We start from the raw sequence: 19,566 nt of genomic DNA, 5'->3' as shown, positions 1-19,566 counted from the left end.
AAAAAAAAATCACATGTTAATACACAAATCACTTCCCTGGCTGAAATTAAGCCATGTTAATTCAGCCTATTACAATTTAATAACACTAAATTTAGGAGCCATCTGTCTTGCTCATCATTGTACAGTATTTCTAGTTTCTGGCACACCTGCCAGAAACATTCAAATGCTTATATAATAGATTAATACTTGTTTGCATTTATCCACATCACAAAAACAAACCCTGAAACCCCTGCATATCAACTATAAGAAATTCAATCACCTAGGCGAAAATCAAATTACCAAGTTTTATCCACCTTTAATTTGCAAAATAAATTAGGGAATGCTTTAACAGTGTAAAACATACTAATCCAGTCCAAATTAGCTTCTTTCTTCCTTCCAGACCATTAAATAGTCAGCAGGTTAATCTATGACAATCTAAAAATAGTATGCCAGATGACAAGTCCTTGTGTTTGGGAAGACTTTCTAATTTGTATTGTATTCTCTTAAAGGATTTAATAGCATCTATACGTTACTTAAGAAAAACAAATCAATAATAACTGTATATAAGGTACAATTTAAGTAGTCTCCTTTTCACATTATTACAACATAGTACATGTGTATTTTCACTATGTATTAATGATAAAAAAAAAATCACTGGCAAGTTGACCCAATTTTCAATTATTCTTTAATTAGGAAAAAAAAGTAGAAGGACATTAGCTATGAAACACTTAGAAGTCAATAAAACTCAGTCTGCATTAATCTGGTTTTAACATCACACAGAGATCACCTTGATAACTTAAGTTTCCTGTATTAGTGAGAACTGACCTGCTAGACAGTGTAAATCAGTCATTCCAAGACCAGCCTTTTCTGTATCCAGGTGTAGTTACCAAAGCCACAAAATAAACTGGTAGGTACCATACTTTTTGAAGCCAGCTAGCACCCACTTTTCTACTTTTCTACTTCATCAATAATGTGCCCCTATGATAGCTCCTTATTTATTGGTCTTAACTCTGCTGACTGAAATCCAACCAGCTTCAACATTGACCCCAATATAGTGTTAGGAAGTTAAAGACCCAAAAACCTGGCTTTCTGTCAACTAGAATAAAAAAAATCAAGGACAGTATAATTCAAAATGTCAAGAGACAAAGTTTTAAGATGTAATTTTCCAGAAAAGATCACTAAACAAGGATTTCCCCCATATAACTTCTAGATTAATGGTTCTCAAAACCAACGATTTATAACATCAGAAAACTGCAAATTCTGTGGCCCACTCCATACAAAATGAATCAATTTCTGGAGACTAGGGCCAAGGATTAGTACTATCTAACTAGTTCCCGGAGTTTCTAAGATTCTTGGATACATAATAGGAAGTATCACTTTTAGCACAGAACACAGTAAATACATATTTACAGCAGAAAATCAGATGGTTTAAAACTACTGTAAAGGTGGTAACTTCAAGACCAGGTATAGTGGTACACTCCTGTAATCTCTTAAGACTCAGGAAGCTGAAAGCAGGAGGATCACAAGTTCAGGGCCAGAAACTTAGCAAGACTGTCTCAAAAATCAAAAGGGCTGGAGGGTCAATTCCAAAAGAAAAGAAAAAGATGGTAGCTATAGAATAATTTAGGATAATTAAAATTAGGCCAAAGCACACACATCCAACCTTGAGCCCAGTCTCCTTAGGCCCTACTAATCCTTGGTTTTTAAGAGACACTAATCTAGCCATTACCACAGAAATCCAAGTTTAGTAATTATTTCAAGAAAACTGACTTTGGAAACTTCCTCATCTCTTGGTTTTTTTTTTTTCCCTTTGGTACTGGGGATTAAACTCAGGATCTTACCCATCCTAGGCAAATGTTCTAACACTGAGCTACACCTCACTTCCCTTTTATAATTTCTATTTTGAGACAGGGTCTCACTAAATTGCTGAGGCTGGCCTCAAGCTTGAGATCCTCCTACCTCATCCTCCTGAGTAGTTGGGATTACAAGCATGCACTAGCACACAGGGCTTTATTTCTTGATATTCTGAATCATGCATCCCAAAAGAAACCTGTCAAAAGGCAGTTATTTTCCATTATAAACTTTGGAAAACCACCTTTTGCAATTTTAGCAAATATTTTTGTTGGCCTGACATAAGAAAAAGTGGTCAATACTAACTATAATAAGTAGCTAATAAGCACCAAGTGATTTCATCTTTCTATCTTTGAGACAGATGATAACTAAAATAAACCTCTATATTAATATTCAATAATATTCAAATCCTGAAGTATAAACTTAAAGTAAAATTTGAGAAGGTGGAGATTAAAGTACATACAGAGAATTTATCAAGATGGTACGTCTTGAACTAATATGATTCTCTCCTGTTGGGATCGTGATGGTCCAGTCTATATGCTTCATTCTGAACTGCTGGAGAGACACTGTGACTGAAAGAACAACACGAGGACTTCCAATTTCAAGCATGCATAGTAAAAAAGTGTGTCTCAAAACTCAATAACAATAAAAAATAACATGAATTCTATCTTCAATGAAACATGAGACAACTGTAACCTTAAACCACAAATATATTTATTATCCTGGAGAGTAAAAGAATGACAAATGACTTAGTTAAGGGAAGAAAAGCCAAATCTAAGTAACTAGATGAAAAGAAAAGTACCACTATGCCTGAGCCATTTCCCCTAGAGAAATAGAGAAGTTTGCAGGAAAATAAGTTGATATAAAGACAATTTAGATCTCCCCTCTGCTCATCAACCCTCTTCCCACATGAGGGACTTAAACAGCAAACAAAAGAAGTTTTTCAGGCAAAAAAAAGGGCATGGAAACAGACTTTTAAGAAACTGCAATGAATTACCTAAGAAGGAAAAATCTACAAATAATAAGATCAAGAAATCAGCCACTTGGGAGAAAGTAGATGATATTTATTTGACAGAAACAGGCAAAACCCACTATTTCTATTAGGTATTTGGCATACTTTTAAAAATTTTTGGAAGTTTAAAGAATTGTAATTTTTAGCAAATCACATTTAAAGCATATATGCAATACACACTTCTTAAAATCTTGGAGATTCTTTTTTTTTAAAGCTTTATTTTTATTTTTATATATATATTTTTAGTTTTAGGTGGATACAATATCTTTATTTTATTTTTATGTGGTGCTGAGAATCGAACCCAGTGCCTCATGCATGCTAGGCGAATGCACTACCACTTGAGCCACATCCCCAGCCCCAAAAGACAAGTGGAGATGCCGGGGATTGAACCCGGGGCCTCATACAGAGATTCTTACTACTTAGATCCATATCACTTAGTTCATTCAATTCATGAAAAAAAATGTCTGCCATATAATCTAAATGGCAAAGCCAGTACTCACTGCCCTCACTCCGGTTTTGGTACCACAGATGAGAAAAAGTAGAAAAGTTGTGGTAGCTGGTGGGGATGACAACTATTTTTTTTTTAAATATTCTTTTTAGTTTGACCCAGCTATCCCACTCCTCAGTTTATACCCAAATGACTTAAAAACCGAATACTACAGGGACACAGCCGTATATATGAATGGATAAAGAAAATGTGGTATATATACACAATGAATTATTACTAAGTAATAAAAGAGAATAAAATCTTGGCATTTGCAGGTAAGTGAAGTTAGCCAATCCCAAAAAACCAAATGCCAAATGTTTTTTCTGATATAAGGAGGCTGATTCATAATGGGGTTGGGAGGGGGAGCATGGGAGAATTAGACAAACTCTAGATAAGGCAGAGGGGTGGGAAGGGAAGGGAGGGGGCATGGGGGGTAAAAAAGATGGTGGAATGAGATGAATATCATTACCCTAAATACATGTATGAAGACACGAATGGTGTGAATATACTTTATATGCAAGCAGAGATATAAAAAATTGTGCTCTATATGTGTAATATGAATTGTAATGCATTCTGTTGTCATATATAACAGATTAAAATAAAAACTATTCTTTTTAGTTGACGATGGACATTTATTTATTTATATGCAGTACTGAGAATCAAAACCAGTGCCTCATACATGCTAGGCAAGCACTCTACTGAGCTACAACCCCAACCCAGAAAAACTATTTCTGAAAGAATAATCTCGCAGCTTCATTCTCTTTGACTTGACTATTTCCAGAGGGTGAGAATCTGACCCACATACCATAAAGGATACTCTAACAAGAGACCAAATTAGTTCTCTGCCAAGATCTCTCATATAGAACCAAATTTTATATGCTTTTCAGTTATTTCTTCCTTTTTTCATAAAATAGGTAGCATATGCAACATATAAATGTTTGACTTCAAGGTAGAATATGTAAATGAAATAAAGATTTCCATTGGAAAGATGGAATGCCCATTAAGAAAATATTCTGACTATACCAGTTTAAATTATAAAATAATTAGACCTCTTGAGAGTTTGATCTTTATTTTAAAAATGCTCAGTTGCACAGGGATGTGGCTTAGTGGTAGAGCACTTGCCTAGAATGTGGGAGGTCCCTGGGAGACACCCAAGACACTATCAAAAAAAAAAAAAAAAAAAAGTAGAATAAAAAGCCCAGCTGTGGCTAACATCTTTCAGAAACCCTAGGGCTCAATTATCCTACTACCTAATTCTATGTACTTTGAATGTTATTTAACACCCTTTCATCTTTTTTATTTTAACTGTCCAAGAAGCTAGGTCTAACAAATGACAGGCAGCATACAAAATATTTTACCTGCAGTACAAAAGTATTCTACCTATTCCTGATAATCAACACTTTCCCCTTTCTCTAAAAAACTACCAGATTCATTTAACATGCAAGAGTTCTGGTTAGTATAAAATGTTTGTCCTCTTAAAATTATTCTCTCTTACACACACACACACACACACACACACACACACACTCTCTCTCTCTCTCTCTCTCTCTCTCAGAGGTACCTTAAATTTGAATCAAATGACCACAACTACCAAGTAAGGATATTGTTCTCTCCCTCTCCCTATTAATACACACTCTAAATTATGTAGTGCTTTTGTTTAAAGAATTAAAGGATTGAAAATATAAAACAACTTCCAATTTGTCAACTGGATAATCACTGCAAATGATTTGCTCTTACTATGAGAAATAAGAGCTCTGTATTATCAGGAAGCAAAAGTTTAAATTCAAGAATGTAATCAGCTATTAATACTAATGGTCATAGTGAGGTATTAAATATATGTATAAAAACTTTGATTTACTTTTATTTTTGGTACTGTGAATTGAACCCAGGGACACTGTACTACAGAGCTGTACCTCCAAGCCTTTTTTTTTTTTTTTTTGGTACAGGAGATTGAACCAGGGGCATTTAACCACTGAGCCACATCATCATCCCTTTTTTATATTTTATTTAGAGACAGGATCTCACCCAGTTACTGGCTTTGAACTTGTGATCCTCCTTTCTCAGCCTCCTGAGCCACTGGGATTACAGGCATGCATGACTGGGACGGCCCCCAAGCTTGTTTTAATTTTTATTTTGAGACAGGATCTTGCTATGTTTCTCAAGCTGGCATTGAACTTGTGATCCTCCTGCCTCCGTCTCCCAAGTAGTTGGGATTACACATGAACACCACTATGTCCAGCTGAGATTTCTTTCTTATTAAAGTCAATTAATAAAAATCAAGGATATTAATGACAAATCAGTAATTTTTGATGTCACTTTCCTCTAAAATATTTCACTCTTGATTTTCACAGAAAGAGAGCATTATTTAAAAATGAGGTTGAACAAAAAAATTTATATAAATGCACTCTTTGTGAAAGCAAATGGACAAAAACTCTTAGTAATCCATTGCCTTCAAGGGGACATTTGATTATTCTGAAAAAACATTAGAATAAAACATGGCTTAGAGTTTAATCACAGACAAATTAGCCTTTAAGCATCTACATTCATTGATGGTTCTTGCAGTACTCCTTCTCATTTACACCCTACATTCTCCTCTTCCCCATTCCATTCTCTAATACAAAATCACCTAACAAAAGTGGTAAACTATATACCTGTTCTAAACTAAAAGGACAATATAATACTAATACAGTCTTTCTTTTTCCTTTCTCTCCTCCCACCCCCTTTTTACACAAGGTCTTATCTTAATGTTGCCCAGGCTGGTCTGGAATTTTTACACTTAGGTGCTTCTCTTGCTTCACCCTCCCAAGTACTGGGACTACAAGAGCATACCACATAAAATGAAGTTCTACTCAGCCATAAAAAAGGATGAAATTATGGCATATGGTAAACAAATGGAAAAGGAGAACACCATGCTAGGTAAAATTAGCCAAACTCAGAAACATATGCAGAAGCTACAGTAAAATAAAGGAAAGGAAAGGAGAAGAGAAGGATAGGATAACATAAAGAACCAATCAAACACAAATTAATAGACCAATGAAAGAAGTCTAGTTGTGTAGAGAAAGGAGAATGGAAGAGGGGAGGAAGAACAGGAGGGAAAGTGGAGGAGGATCATGAATTTAAACAGATTTCCATGCATGTATGAGTGTGTCGGGAAGAACCCAACTACATAACTATAAAGTTCTAATAAAAATAAGTAAATAAATATAGTGTACAACATGCTTGGCTCACGAATGAAATCTTTCTTTGCAAGTATTTCCTTTGGTGACTTAGCTTCCTCCTATTTGCCAAATGGGGTCACACCTATGAAGACAACCTCATCTTCTAAATAAAAACCTAGGATGTGTGATCTAACAAGAAAGAATATTTTAGTGGAAAATCATAAACTTTTTTGTGAGTTCCAACAAAGGGACATTTCAAATTTCTTTGCTGCTTCAAAGTGTGTGACCCAGTAATTTTTAGATGCCAAAAAAGCTGATTATTTCTTAACCATTCCAAAAGTTAAGAAAGCCAATAAAAATATTTGAAAATCCTAACTGCCCCCAAGATATATATAGTTCCTGGAACTGTATCTTATAATCCTATCACCTGCTATTTGTCTTTTTATGCACACTAGTCCAGGTTTCTTAAGTTCTACCTAGCAGCTCTGAGCAACTGTTTCCCAAATACAACTCTAATTCAGACTTTTCTCCAGGGTTCTCTTTTTTCCTATCAGATCTTATTGGCTCTGCCAGTAAAAAAGACCATGGGGTGACAGTAGGGCAGAATGGACTAACAGAAGATAGTAGCTAAGTCATAGCAGCATAAGATAAGAACAGAATTGAGAGCTCCCATGATTGCTAAAAATAAGATACTACACCATCTCCTCTAATCTTCACAACATCTCTTAGAAGGAGAAACCACTTAGAGATGAGGAAACTGATGATGCTTAGCGAGATTACAGAAATTGCTCGGGTCAAACAGCTAGTAAGTGGTTGTATTAATCTGTTTTCTGCTGCTGTAAAAAATACCTGAGGTGCGGTACTTTATAAAGAAAAGATGTTTATTTGGTTCAGTTTTGGAGCCTAAAAGTCCAAGATCAAATGACTCCACAGGTTTGGCCTCTGGCGAGGGCCTCATAACAATAACACAACAGCAGAACCCAAGCAGAAGAGATCAGGTGGTCAAACAGTAAGCCTGAGATAGACACTGGGGACAGGTTTGCTCCTTTACAACAACCCACACTTGGAGGAACTCAACTCCTCCAGACCAGCATTACTCCTTTCTGAGGACAATGCCTCCAAATGACCTAACTACCTTGACTAAACGCCACTTCTTCTTTTTTGTACTAGGGATAGAATCCAGGAGGTGCTTTACCACTGAGCTATATCCCCCGAACTTTTTATTTTGTGACAGAGTTTCATTAAGCTGCTGAGGCTGGCTTGAACTTGTGATCTTCCTGCATCAGCCTCTGGAGTTGCTTGGATCATACATTTGTACTACTATGCTTGGCTAAACCACTTCCTGAAGATTTTCCAACACTTCTCAACATTACCACATCAGGGACACTTAAGCTTCTCATACTTGAACTTTTAGGGTTACACTCAAACCATATCCAAAACATAACAGTAGTAAAGGAAGGATTTGAATCCAAAGAGTCTGTCTTCAAAGCCCAAGCATTTAAGCAAGCTAAAACACATAAGAAATGAGATATAGCTGTGTGTGGTGGTGCATGCCTGTAATCCCAGCAGCCAGGGAGGCTGAGGTAGGAGGATCAAGAGTTCTAAACCAGCCTCAGCAACTTAGCAAGGCCCTAAGTAGCTCAGTGAGACCCTGTCTCTAAATAAAATACAAAAAAGGGCTGGGGATATGGCTCAGTGGTTAAGTGCCCCTGGAATCAGTCCCCAGTACCAAAAAGAAAAAAAAAATGAGTTATAGATTCTGATGGATGAAGTTAGGTCATTGATCAATTCAACAGGCTTTCCTAAGCAATAAGTATGTGCCAGGTACTGGGGAAACACAGACACAGACACACACATACACACACATACAGAGAACATCTTGCTTTGCCGCTTAATGGGTATATATCTTGAAAAAATTTCTGAGTTGCATGACTTGATTAAGGAGTGGTTACGACTCTCAGAAAGACAAGTTAACAAATTACAATATAATATGAAACATCACAATATAAACAAGTGAAGTAGTAGAACAGTGTGATTTGCTTTGTCACAGGGAAAGGATTATTTTGTTTATGATGAATGTTGCTTGGTTAATATTTTGGGAATGAAGGACATTCCAAGCTAAATAAAACATGATACCATAATTCCACACAGTATGCTCGTGGAACCACAAGTGAATTGATACTCTTAAAGGACTGGAGACAGAAAAACTGAGCTCAGACAGTGTTATAGGGAAGACTAGTCTTCCTTCATAGATAGACATGGATTTTCCATGGAGATTTACACAAAGTATAATTGGCCCAGAGTAAGCAGCCAGAGGGTAAAAACTATATCACTGTTTCAATTCAACATCTATTTGGAATGCTAGGACACAAGGAGCAAAAGATATGTATGGTCCCTACACTTTAAGGATCTCACAACTTTAGTACAAATCGTAAATTTGTTAAGATATTATGATTTTGTATGATTAGGGAAGAAAAGAAGTTGTCAGTTGGGAATATGCCTCTCAGGAAGATGTGAGAAAAGACAGAGAGGCATGGAAAAGTGAAAAGGAGAATATCTAGAGAAAATGCATATAATTTGTTGTGACTGAAGCATAAGGTACATGTAGAGTGAGGTGACTCATAAGGATATATAAATGAGAAACACCAAGATCAAGGTGGTAATAAAGAAAAACCCTTCAAATATTGGAATGATAGGAACCTAGACATATGCAAATACAGTAGCCATTAATCACATCTAGCTTCTGAGTACTTAAAATTCAGTTAGTGGCAGCTCCATTTTTAATGCCACTTAATCTTAATTAAATTTAAATAGCTACTACTACCTATCATATTAGAAAGTACTAGCCTTCTATACATGTAAGTAGAACTCTTACCCAGGATAACTATATAAATGAAAATATATAAATGTAAATTAAGGAAAAGAAGGGGCGGCAAGTTGAGAAAATTCACATGGTAATCTCAATTATTAAGTATGAGACAAAAAGGGGGGTCTAAACCAAAAAGAATAAAGAAATCTTAAAATAGCCACATAGGAAAAGGATGGCTGAGTACAAGCTCAAGTTATAAATTATAACATTTGTAGTAAAGTTAAAAAAAGATATGAAGGATATTGTTAGGGCAACTAACAAAACTGAATATGGACAGTATTATTTAAAAATACATTACATAAATGTTATATCCCTGATTTTAGTCTTACCATGTAAGATAATGTTCTTGTTCTAAAGAAATACATACTGAAGTACTTAGGGATAAAAAGTCTCCAGCTTACATGCAATGATTAAGAAAAATTATCATGCATGCGTGTGTGTGTGTGTGTGTGTGTGTGTACGTGTACACATTCTGAGAGAAAAAGAACAGAATATAATAAAGCAAATGGGACAGTGCAACAATTAGGCATCTAGGAAAAGGACATGAGAGAGTTCCTTGTACTACTGTTCATGCAACTTCTACATAAAAGCTTGAAATTAAGTCAAAAGTTACAGAAAAATTCATAGTAGTGTCAAAAACATAGATCAATGTGATTTTCTTCTGGTAGCATTCAATAGCTTAGGTTTAGAAGCAGAGCAAATGGAAGAATTGGTCAAAGATTAATAGCCAAGAATACTGGGGAAAACAGTGACTGAAAAAGAAACTGGTGCGAAAGGAAAGGATGAAGCAAGAGATTTGGAGCTTGAGGTCTTGATAAAGCTTAAGAGTAAATGTGATGGGTAAATGAGAATGAGAAATGGAATGACAAGAGTCTGTAGCCAGCAAAGGAGAATATTAGCATTCATTACAAATTGTTATTAGTCATTCAGGAAATGTAAATTAACTCCACAATGAACTCTACATCCACTTGAAAGGTTAAAATTTTAAAAACTGATCACACTAAGTATTGGTGAGCATAAAGAGAAAACAGAATTTTTATGTGCTATCAGTGGGAATGTAAAACATTCTTATGAAGTTAAATATGAAACCTATCTCATGACCCAGCAATCCATTCCTAATCTCTACCAAAGAGAAATAAAACACCCACCACACAAAGACTTACACACATACACACAAACACACACCAGGGAATTATGTAGTCTTTAAAAGGAATGAAATTCTGATGCATGCTATATAACATGAATGCATTTTGAAATTATTAATGTAAATGAAAATAAACCAGACACAAAAGGTCAAATATTGTATGATTCCACTTACATGAAGTAACTACAATGGTCAAATTTACAGACAGAAAATAGAATGTTGGTTATCAGGGACAGGAGGAGGAGGAAACGGGGACTTATAGGTACAGAGTTTCAGGTAGGAATGATTTTAAAAGTTCTGGAAGGGGGCTGGGATTGTGGCTCAGCGGTAGAGGGCTTGCCTAGCATGTGTGGGGCCCTGGGTTCAATCCTCAGCATCACATAAAAATAAAATAAAGATATTTTGTTCAACTACAACTAAAAAATAATAAATATTAAAAAAAAAAAGTTCTGGAAGCCAGGCATGGTGGTATGCCTGCAGTCTTAGCTACTTGGGAGTCTGAGGCAGGAGGATCCCTTAAGCTCATAAAATTGGGGCTAGCCTGAGCAACACATCAAGTTCCCATCTTTAAAAGCAAAAGTTATGGAGATGGATAGTAGTGATGACTGCACAACATATGAGTGTACTTGATGCCACTGAACTGTCTAGTTAAAAACAACTTAGGAGCTAAGCAGTAGAGTGCTTGTTTAGTATGCTTGAGGCCCTGGGTTCAATCTTTAGCACTGGAAAAATTAGTGAATGAAAGTTAATGCATCTGATACAGTGTTCAATAAATGAGTTGCAATTATTAAATTAATCCTAACACTGTTTTCACTATTTCTTTCCATAGAAGTCTTCACAGTTCACTGGTACTCAAAGTTATGCCATTCCCACCATTCTTGAGTATCCACCAGGCCTCTTTGCCTACCTTGAGAATCCCAGGAAGTGGGAACGTACTTGACAAGTAGAAAATTAGATACCACTTGCTAAACCAGCAAAATTGTGGTTGGAGTATCTACAATTTCTATTATTCTCTCCATTTTTAACATTTCAGGATTGTTCCTTTTCAGGTGAGTCAAATTAAGCTTTTGATCTACACCCAAAATTATAAGATGAGGGCAGTTCCTTGTCACTGGCAGACTCAGACATATCAAAATAAATTACCAAGGACATCTCTGATCTTACTTTTCAATTTCCTGATTACCTTGGCTTATAGTAATCTTTCTCCCTGCTGAACTTCAACAGCAATAATTTACAACCAACCATAATTTGAACCTGAGTAATATATAACACTGATTTATCGAATAGTAAATATTCGTACCCCTCCAATTTCACTAAACTTAATGTGAGCTTCCTTCAGAAAAGGATCACCTTACAACACTTTGTAAATTTACCTGACTAGATTACTACAGCTATCTGACTAGGGTCTGTGCATGCAAGTCAATAAGAACTTGGTATTGAAGCAACAATTTCAAGCAATTAATGGAACAACTTCAGTGTAGTTTTTCACTTTTAATAATCTTCAAAGAACAATTTCCCTACTAAAAGTAAATTATTTTATAAAGTTTCATAACTGCTGAGATTTAGTACTCATTGAGAAGATGCACTATATACTTTAAGCAATTATTTAAATTTTTTTGAAAAAAACAGTCGTGCATTTTCTTTATCAAAGTATGTAAAACACATTCTTTTCAAGTTATAAATTATAACATTCAAAATTAAATGAGCTATTGTTACACATTTTACTGTTAGGGGATAGCAGAGAAAATAAAAAGAAGTGAAATATTTGAAATAAAAATTATTCTAAATCAACTTTTTAACATACTTTAATTTTCTTTTTATGTGATGTTGGCTACATTATTTAACTTTTCTAATGATGTAATATTTGATACAGAGAATATAGGTATGTAGCTTCTGTACCCTACCTGTAAGTTACTGAGCATGTTATTTAACTTGTGTTCACAGGTAGATACTTTACACACCTGGAAACAAATGAACCTTTTACACAAGTTCCAGGCTAACAGCCATTTAAGGAGGTCATCAGCATTTCAAATAGCTCAGATAAAGTGCTTTCAATCTTTGTCTAATCTTCCTCTTAAGACAGTCTGGTCAAAAGCTTTTATTAAATGTGAGGAATTCATCAGCTTTGAAATTCATAATTTTCCATAATCACATATGGAAAATTACCTTTACTTTTCCTATATCTCCTTCTAACTTCTAATAACCTGGGGATGGAGTATTCCAAAAAAATGGTCAGAAATGCATTTTTAAAAAATATTTTAGTTGTCAATAGACCTTTATTTTATTTACTGATATGTAGGGCTGAGAATCAAACCCAGTGCCTCACGCATGCTAGGTAGGCAAGCACCCTGCCGTTGAACCACAACCTCAGCCCCGGAAATGCATTTTTAAAATGTTTGTTTTGGGTTGGGGATGTGGCTCAAGTGGTAGTGCGCTCACCTGCTCACCTGGCATTCGTGAGGCACTGGGTTCGATCCTCAGCACCACATAAAAATAAAATAAAGATATTGTGTCCACCTAAAAAAAACTAAAAGATAAATATTAAAAAAATGTATGTTTTCCTTAAGGCATTTTTAGACTCAGCAAATTTTGAGCACACTCTGGAAGGAAAAACTGTCAATTGCTGGGTAAAGGATGAAGTAGAATGGTATGAGGAAAAAAGCAGAATTCAGCTAAGAAAGATACATTGTTCAGTACCTTAAGGGAAGGGGATTTTGTCAAACCTAAGTTCAAAGTAGGTTTGCTACTTAGGAGCAAAGGCAACTTTGGACAAATCAGTTAGCCTTTTTAAATTGTCTCATTGTTAACTTACCAACAAAACTTAGTACTTAAGGTTATTTTGGGACTACCTGAGAGAATATTTAGCCCAGAACTAGCTGGTGTCATTATGCACCCTGGACAGTTAAGTTAAAGTTCAAAGGGCAACAAATGACCATTAATGAATTATGAGCAGAGGAAAAACCAGACATGACTAAACAGTAAATAATGTATTATACAGAGTCAAAATGGGAAGCAAAGATCAGTTAGGTGTCTGTTTTGATAATCTAATTGAGAAATCATAATGTGGCTGCACTAACAGGTAAAAAGAAGAAGTGGACTAATGCTAGAGATACTGGAGTTATAAATGTTAGGAAAGCAGGGCGGGGTAGCACATACCTGCAATCCCAGCTACTTGGGAGGCTTAGACAGGAAGATTGGGAGTTGAGGCCAGCCTAGACAACATAGCAGATGCCCATCTTTAAAAAAGAAAAAAAATTGCTCATTGGGGGCGAAGAAGAAGAAATAATTAGAATGACACCCAGGTTCTTACTTGGATGGTACATTTAGTGAGTTTGATGAACATAGGTCTCAAATTCAGATCTTGAAACCATTACCACACATAGGATTTTAATTAAAGATATGGGACTGGAGATTACCAAGAAAAGTAAAGAGTAAGCAGTGTTAAAAATTCTATTAATTCCATTATTTAATAGTTGAAAAGAGGAAACATTTGCAAAGGACACAAGAATCATAAACAGGAAGAAGCACAGCAATGTCATGAAACTCATGGGAAAAGTTTCAATAAGGAAAAAGCTGTCAAGAGCACTAAATGTTACTGAGAAATCAAGTATAGGGCTCAGAAAAATATAAGAGGGAGAAGGGACCTATGGGCTTAAGGAAGAAAGAAAAAAATGTATGAAGAGGGAAGGGAGAAGGGATGGGAATGGGAAAGACAGTAGAATGAATCGGGTATAACTTTCCTATATTTATATATGAATACACGATCAATGTAACTCCACATGATGTACAACAACAAAAATAGGAAGGTATACTCCGTGTATGTATGATAAATAAATATTACTGTCATATATAACTAAAAAAAAAACAATTAAAAAAATTTTTTTAAATGTATGAAGAGATAGATGGATCTGCTTTCTTCTACCCAACCACTGCTAACCACAAAATTGTTTTAAGTTCATTATTTCCAATAATACCCAAACACAGAAATCCAAATTCATTCAAACAGGCTCACAGACATCAGTTCATATATAAGCACCTCTTACATTATCAACAAAAGTCACCTCTTCGAACATTTACCTACTTTCATAAAGAAGGTAGACAGGAAAAGCATTTCGTAACTGTGCAGTTCCCCTATTACAGAGAATAAAGAGACCTTATAAATGCTAAGCCACTGGCTCTAGGTTCTTTCAAGTTTTCTCAACTTACTGCTTATTAAGAATTTTCCTTATATTATTAAGAGGGAAAGTATCACTACATTCCCCTGAATAGTCTAAAAATGGATACTCTGACTGCACTCCATATCCCCTCTGTCATTTTTTTCCCCTTCATTCTGAAGGATAAAACAGAGCTATCACTATTCATATCTTGCCCCAACATCTATGTCAATTTAACAGTACTCTTTTCCAGGTAGAAAGCTCATTTTTATTCCTCCCACTGAAAGCAATGAACTAAGAGGATTCTCCCTACTTCTGTCAACCAAGCCAATATAGTAGAGTTGCAGTAGAGAATCCATTAAAGATCATAATTTCTCAAAATTTTTTAATGTTTTCCAGAGTATAAGAGTAGGTAAATCTTTACTTGGGTATCCCTTAAAATGTAATCAACAGTCATATTTGACATGATTTTAAATTATATTTACATATCTTCATCTCTACCTGGTAGCAATGATTTGATAAAAAGAAAATAGATTACATTTTCTCAAATTCAGAATAAAGGAAATATTTGTGATGTAAATAAGGAAATTTTTAATTAATTTTAATTTAATTAAAATTTCTCTTCTATTCCAAATGTTAAAAAAACCAAAGTATCTGGAAAAATCATTCTTCAATCATAACAAACAAAACAGACTTAAAAAAAATTGTTTCCCACTAAAAACAAACAGTGAAAAACATACCAACATTACCTATGAAAGTTAGAGATACTAAATTATCAGTTAATTAAAATAAATTTACAGATGGGCTGGGATTGTGGTTCAATGGTAGAGCGCTAGCCTAGCATGCTGAAGGCACTGGGTTCGATCCTTAGCACCACATAAATGTAAAATAAAGATATTGTGTCTACCTAAAACTTAGGAATAAATATTTTTTAAAAAAATAAAAAATAAATAAATTTACAGAAAATAAGTTTAAATTATTTAAACTGGAAAATGACTAGACCAGTTAAGATAACACATTCAACTATAGCTCGCACCAATGAGTTGCAGCTTAGCCCATGGCTTTTTATTGTCCCATTAATTAAATTAGTATTTTTGTCTCAAATTTTGCTTTAAGTTTATTCTGTAAAATTTGTTAGCTAGTTCATAAGCTAAACAGTTAAGGCCTATTCCATTTAGCAGAATAGTTAGTAAGAGCATACCTAATCAGCAGTTAATGCCAAACAAAGAATGCTCTCAGAGAAACAGAAATAACATGACTAGCACCACTTTGTGTACAGGTATCTTTTTACCTTTAACTGAAAACCTATGAAATACTGTAAAGGTGCTATTATACCATTTAATACTGAGAACTATGCATACAAATTCTGTTTCTAAAGTGTATTTTTAAAAACCCAAAATTCAGAAATGCACAGTGACAATGGCTATTCATACATGTTTGGATACAGGTAATGTTAACTGAAACTATTCCAGCTCCTTCTCTAAAAATGTTTCTGATATATTTTCTTAGAAGGAAATATTTCTTCTGTTGTGTCCTTACCAGAAGCAGCACACACTAAAGAGTGCTGGCATTAACGACAAAGCCAGGATAAAATATTAAGCCCTGTACTTGTTAATAGCAATAACATGTAATAAATAAAATACTCAACAAAGATATATAATTGTTCCCTTAAGTGGGTAAAAATTTCCCCAATTTCCTTCAGCTAATTTTAATATCCAGAAAATGGATTTAGATCCATCTTTATCTTGGAAAATGAAGTTTTAAATAGGTTATTTGTTTAAGGAAAAACTAAATGAATAACTCAAGAGAGCTCCAGAGGCAAAGGATAATAAAAAATTTAAGGGGCTACCTATTAAGAGAAAATATGAAGTATGGTAATATAAATTGGTATAACCTTTTTGAAAAGCAATCTGGCCAGTGAATTGTTCATTTCCTTTGATCTAGATAAGCACACTCTAGGGGTTTGTTCCAAAAGAAATAAATCTTTTTAAAAGGGGAAATATTTTAAAGATATCTACAGAAATGTATTCAATGTAATTCCATTTAAAATTATGAAAAATTACGAACAACCCAAAAATAGAACAGGCAAAAGACTAGGTTAAGGTCAAATCAACTTTCATTGCATATCTACTGGAATTAAAACAATTTTAATAAGAGAGGATACAGCTTAGTGAAAAAATATACAACACTGTACTTATTCACATTTATTGGGGAAAAGCCATAATATATAGAAGGAAAGGTGGAGAAAATAAGGCCACCACATAATGATACTGTGGGTATATGGGTGACTTGTTTATTATTATTGTTTAAGCAACAGAGATAGTAGAAAAGCATTAATTTAAAAACCTCTGTCTGACTTAGGAATGAACAGCACAGTAAATACAAAGACACTGGCTGAAAATGCTCAGTTGGCGTTTGAACTGATAATTGAAATGAACTTTCATATCTTTATCTATGAGAGCAAAGGGCAACATATGTTTTTCCCAAGAAAAAAATATAGTACTGAAATATACAATTATTTCATAAATAAGAAATGTCAACAGATTTGTAGATACTTTCTTTTTCAAGTTTTGGTAGCTTACCTATAGTTTTTTAAAAATACAAATCCATCCACTTCCTGTTTCAAAAGGGTGTTAATTACTTATCTCCCCCTTTTAAAGAAATGAAGAATTTGGAGAAGAAAGCAGTTTTACTTTGTTCTATATAAAAATATATCAATGACCTTTTTAAAACCAAAGCTAAAATTGTAAACATATTAAAAATGTCAGCATATTGCTAAATTTAAAATACACTGGAGTTAAAAAGAAGGAGGACATTCTAGGGGTAAAAAAAAGAAAATTAAACAGCTGGCAATTCAATCCTTTAAAAACAAGTTTAAACCTGACACACTTGTCTGTCTTTTAGCAACTTAACATCTTAGGTTTAAGGAAAATGACACCAAACAGACCTTTATAAGATGTTACTCATAAAAACTGAAAATTGATTGCTCCAACATCCAATCAAAAAGAAAAGCCTGTTATTGGAGATGATTTTTATTCAAAGACTTTTTTTTATGTCACTCTAATTCTGAACTAAAAATAATGATAAAAGAAAGTCAAGTTTGATTCTCTGAACACCTATTTCCTGTCCAAACAGCCCTTTTGTTCTGCTTCCCTGCTTAATTTTAATGTTCAGTTTGCATCAGAAAATAGAAATAACAACACCTAGCATACACAGAGGCATAAAGGAGCAAAAGTACAAAATATAGGATTATTAAGAGATTAGAACAAAAATCCTACCAACAAAACCTCCACAATTTTCTGTTTGCTTCACCTCAGATTAACTTCACTTGAAGCTGTACTCCAAAGCAACCAAACCTGAATACCAAGCTCCACCTTCTCCAATTCTAGTGGCCGAAGAGTAAAATCTCCTCCCTGTTAGTGAAACTGATAATTGTGATTGGATACGGCTAATATCCATTATTTTAAAGAACTTTTCCTTGCTAGCAGGTTAGGTTAAACACACTAAAACCCCCTGGATAAGCTGGTTTCTTAAAGAAACAGTAAGTAATGTTTCAGTTTTCCCATCATATACTATTTGCTTTCTCTTTTGTCTGGGTGAAAAATAAACTAAATAACATCAATGAAAAATCCCACAGAAGAGCCTTTGACATTAAGTTTAGTGATAAAAGTTTTAACCTAAATCATTTATTTTTACACAGCCATGAAGATGACTACGTTGTTTTAAAAGGCAGATTCTTATTAATAGAATTCACATTTTGTCTGAAAATTTTTAAATGGATACAAAAACCCATTATAAAATTTTGCTAAGAGTATTAGTATGTTCTCTAAGACTTAAAGATGATAATTTGAGTGAAAATATGCATTAAAATACTGAATGCAAAAGATTCATTTCTAAGTGATCAAATTCACTGACAAGCTCTCAATAAATATAACACAGTAAAATTTTCAACACCACCAAAAATTGATAATTTCCATCTAAGACTGAAAGAAAAACTAGGCAGAAATGTTATTTCTATATTAGTACATTTAACAAAGTGACACCGTATGTTTTGCCAAGGTTAATGCTTACAAATGGAGTTCTAAAAGGAAAAGACAATTTGTTCTAATGACAAGTTCAGGTATAGAGTATTTATTTATTTATTTATTTCTGCAGTGCTGGGGATTAAACCCAGGGTACATACTAGGTAAATGCTCTACCCAAGCTATACCCTCAGGCCCAGGTATAAAGTTTAGGAAGATTTTTCTTTTTCTTTTTTTGGAACTGGGGATTGAATGTAGTAGGGGTACTTAACTATGGAGCCATATCCCCAGCCCTTTTTTGTTTTCAGACAGGGTCTCATTAAGTTGCTGAGGCTGGGGCTGGGGATGTGGCTCAAGAGGTAGCGCGCTCGCCTGGCATACGAGCCGCCCGGGTTCGATCCTCAGCACCACATACCAACAAAGATGTTGTGTCCACCAATAACTAATAAATAAATAAATATTAAAAAAAAAACAAAACAAAACAAAAAAAGTTGCTGAGGCTGGCTTTGACTTTGTGATCCTCCAGCCTCAGTTTCCCCAGTCACTGAGATTATAGACATGCGCCACTATGCCAGGCTTAATGGTTGTTTTTTTTTTTCTTTTTTCTTTTTTTTTTGGGGGGGGGAGAGGGGGAGAGAGGGAGGGAAATTTAATATTTATTTATTTATTTATTTTTAGTTTTCAGAGATACAACATCTTTCTTTGTATGTGGTGCTGAGGATCGAACCCGGGCCGCACGCATGCCGGGCAAGCGCACTACTGCTTGAGGCACATCCCCAGCCCCTTAATGGTTGTTTTTATTAAATTACTTATTTATTTTAATTTGTTATACATGATGGCAGAATGCAATTTATTTCATATTACACATATAGAGCGCAATTTTTCAAGTC

At 34.5% G+C, this 19,566-nt stretch overlaps 1 protein-coding gene across 17 annotated transcripts in view; it reads right to left on the bottom strand.

Annotated features, from left to right (window-relative positions):
• The window catches only part of Zfand6 (zinc finger AN1-type containing 6), a 72,512-nt gene that overhangs the window by 43,298 nt on the left and 9,648 nt on the right, over positions 1-19,566 (bottom strand). For 5 of the 17 annotated variants that reach the window (XM_077799865.1, XM_077799861.1, XM_077799862.1 and 2 more), the window contains exon 2: positions 13,657-13,736. The exons of 8 other annotated variants lie outside the window; for them this stretch is intronic. The gene's annotated coding sequence lies outside the window, so the exon portion shown is untranslated. Of the gene's footprint in view, positions 1-13,656; positions 13,737-17,932; positions 18,007-19,566 lie in introns of those variants that run through there. 4 more of the 17 variants (XM_077799866.1, XM_026400528.2, XM_077799864.1 and 1 more) reach the window with 3 other exon arrangements.

This window comes from Urocitellus parryii, chromosome 6, assembly GCF_045843805.1.
Source record: "Urocitellus parryii isolate mUroPar1 chromosome 6, mUroPar1.hap1, whole genome shotgun sequence".
Taxonomy (NCBI): domain Eukaryota; kingdom Metazoa; phylum Chordata; class Mammalia; order Rodentia; family Sciuridae; genus Urocitellus; species Urocitellus parryii.
Note: the sequence above shows the minus strand (reverse complement) of the source record. Positions and strands in the feature narration are given on the sequence as shown.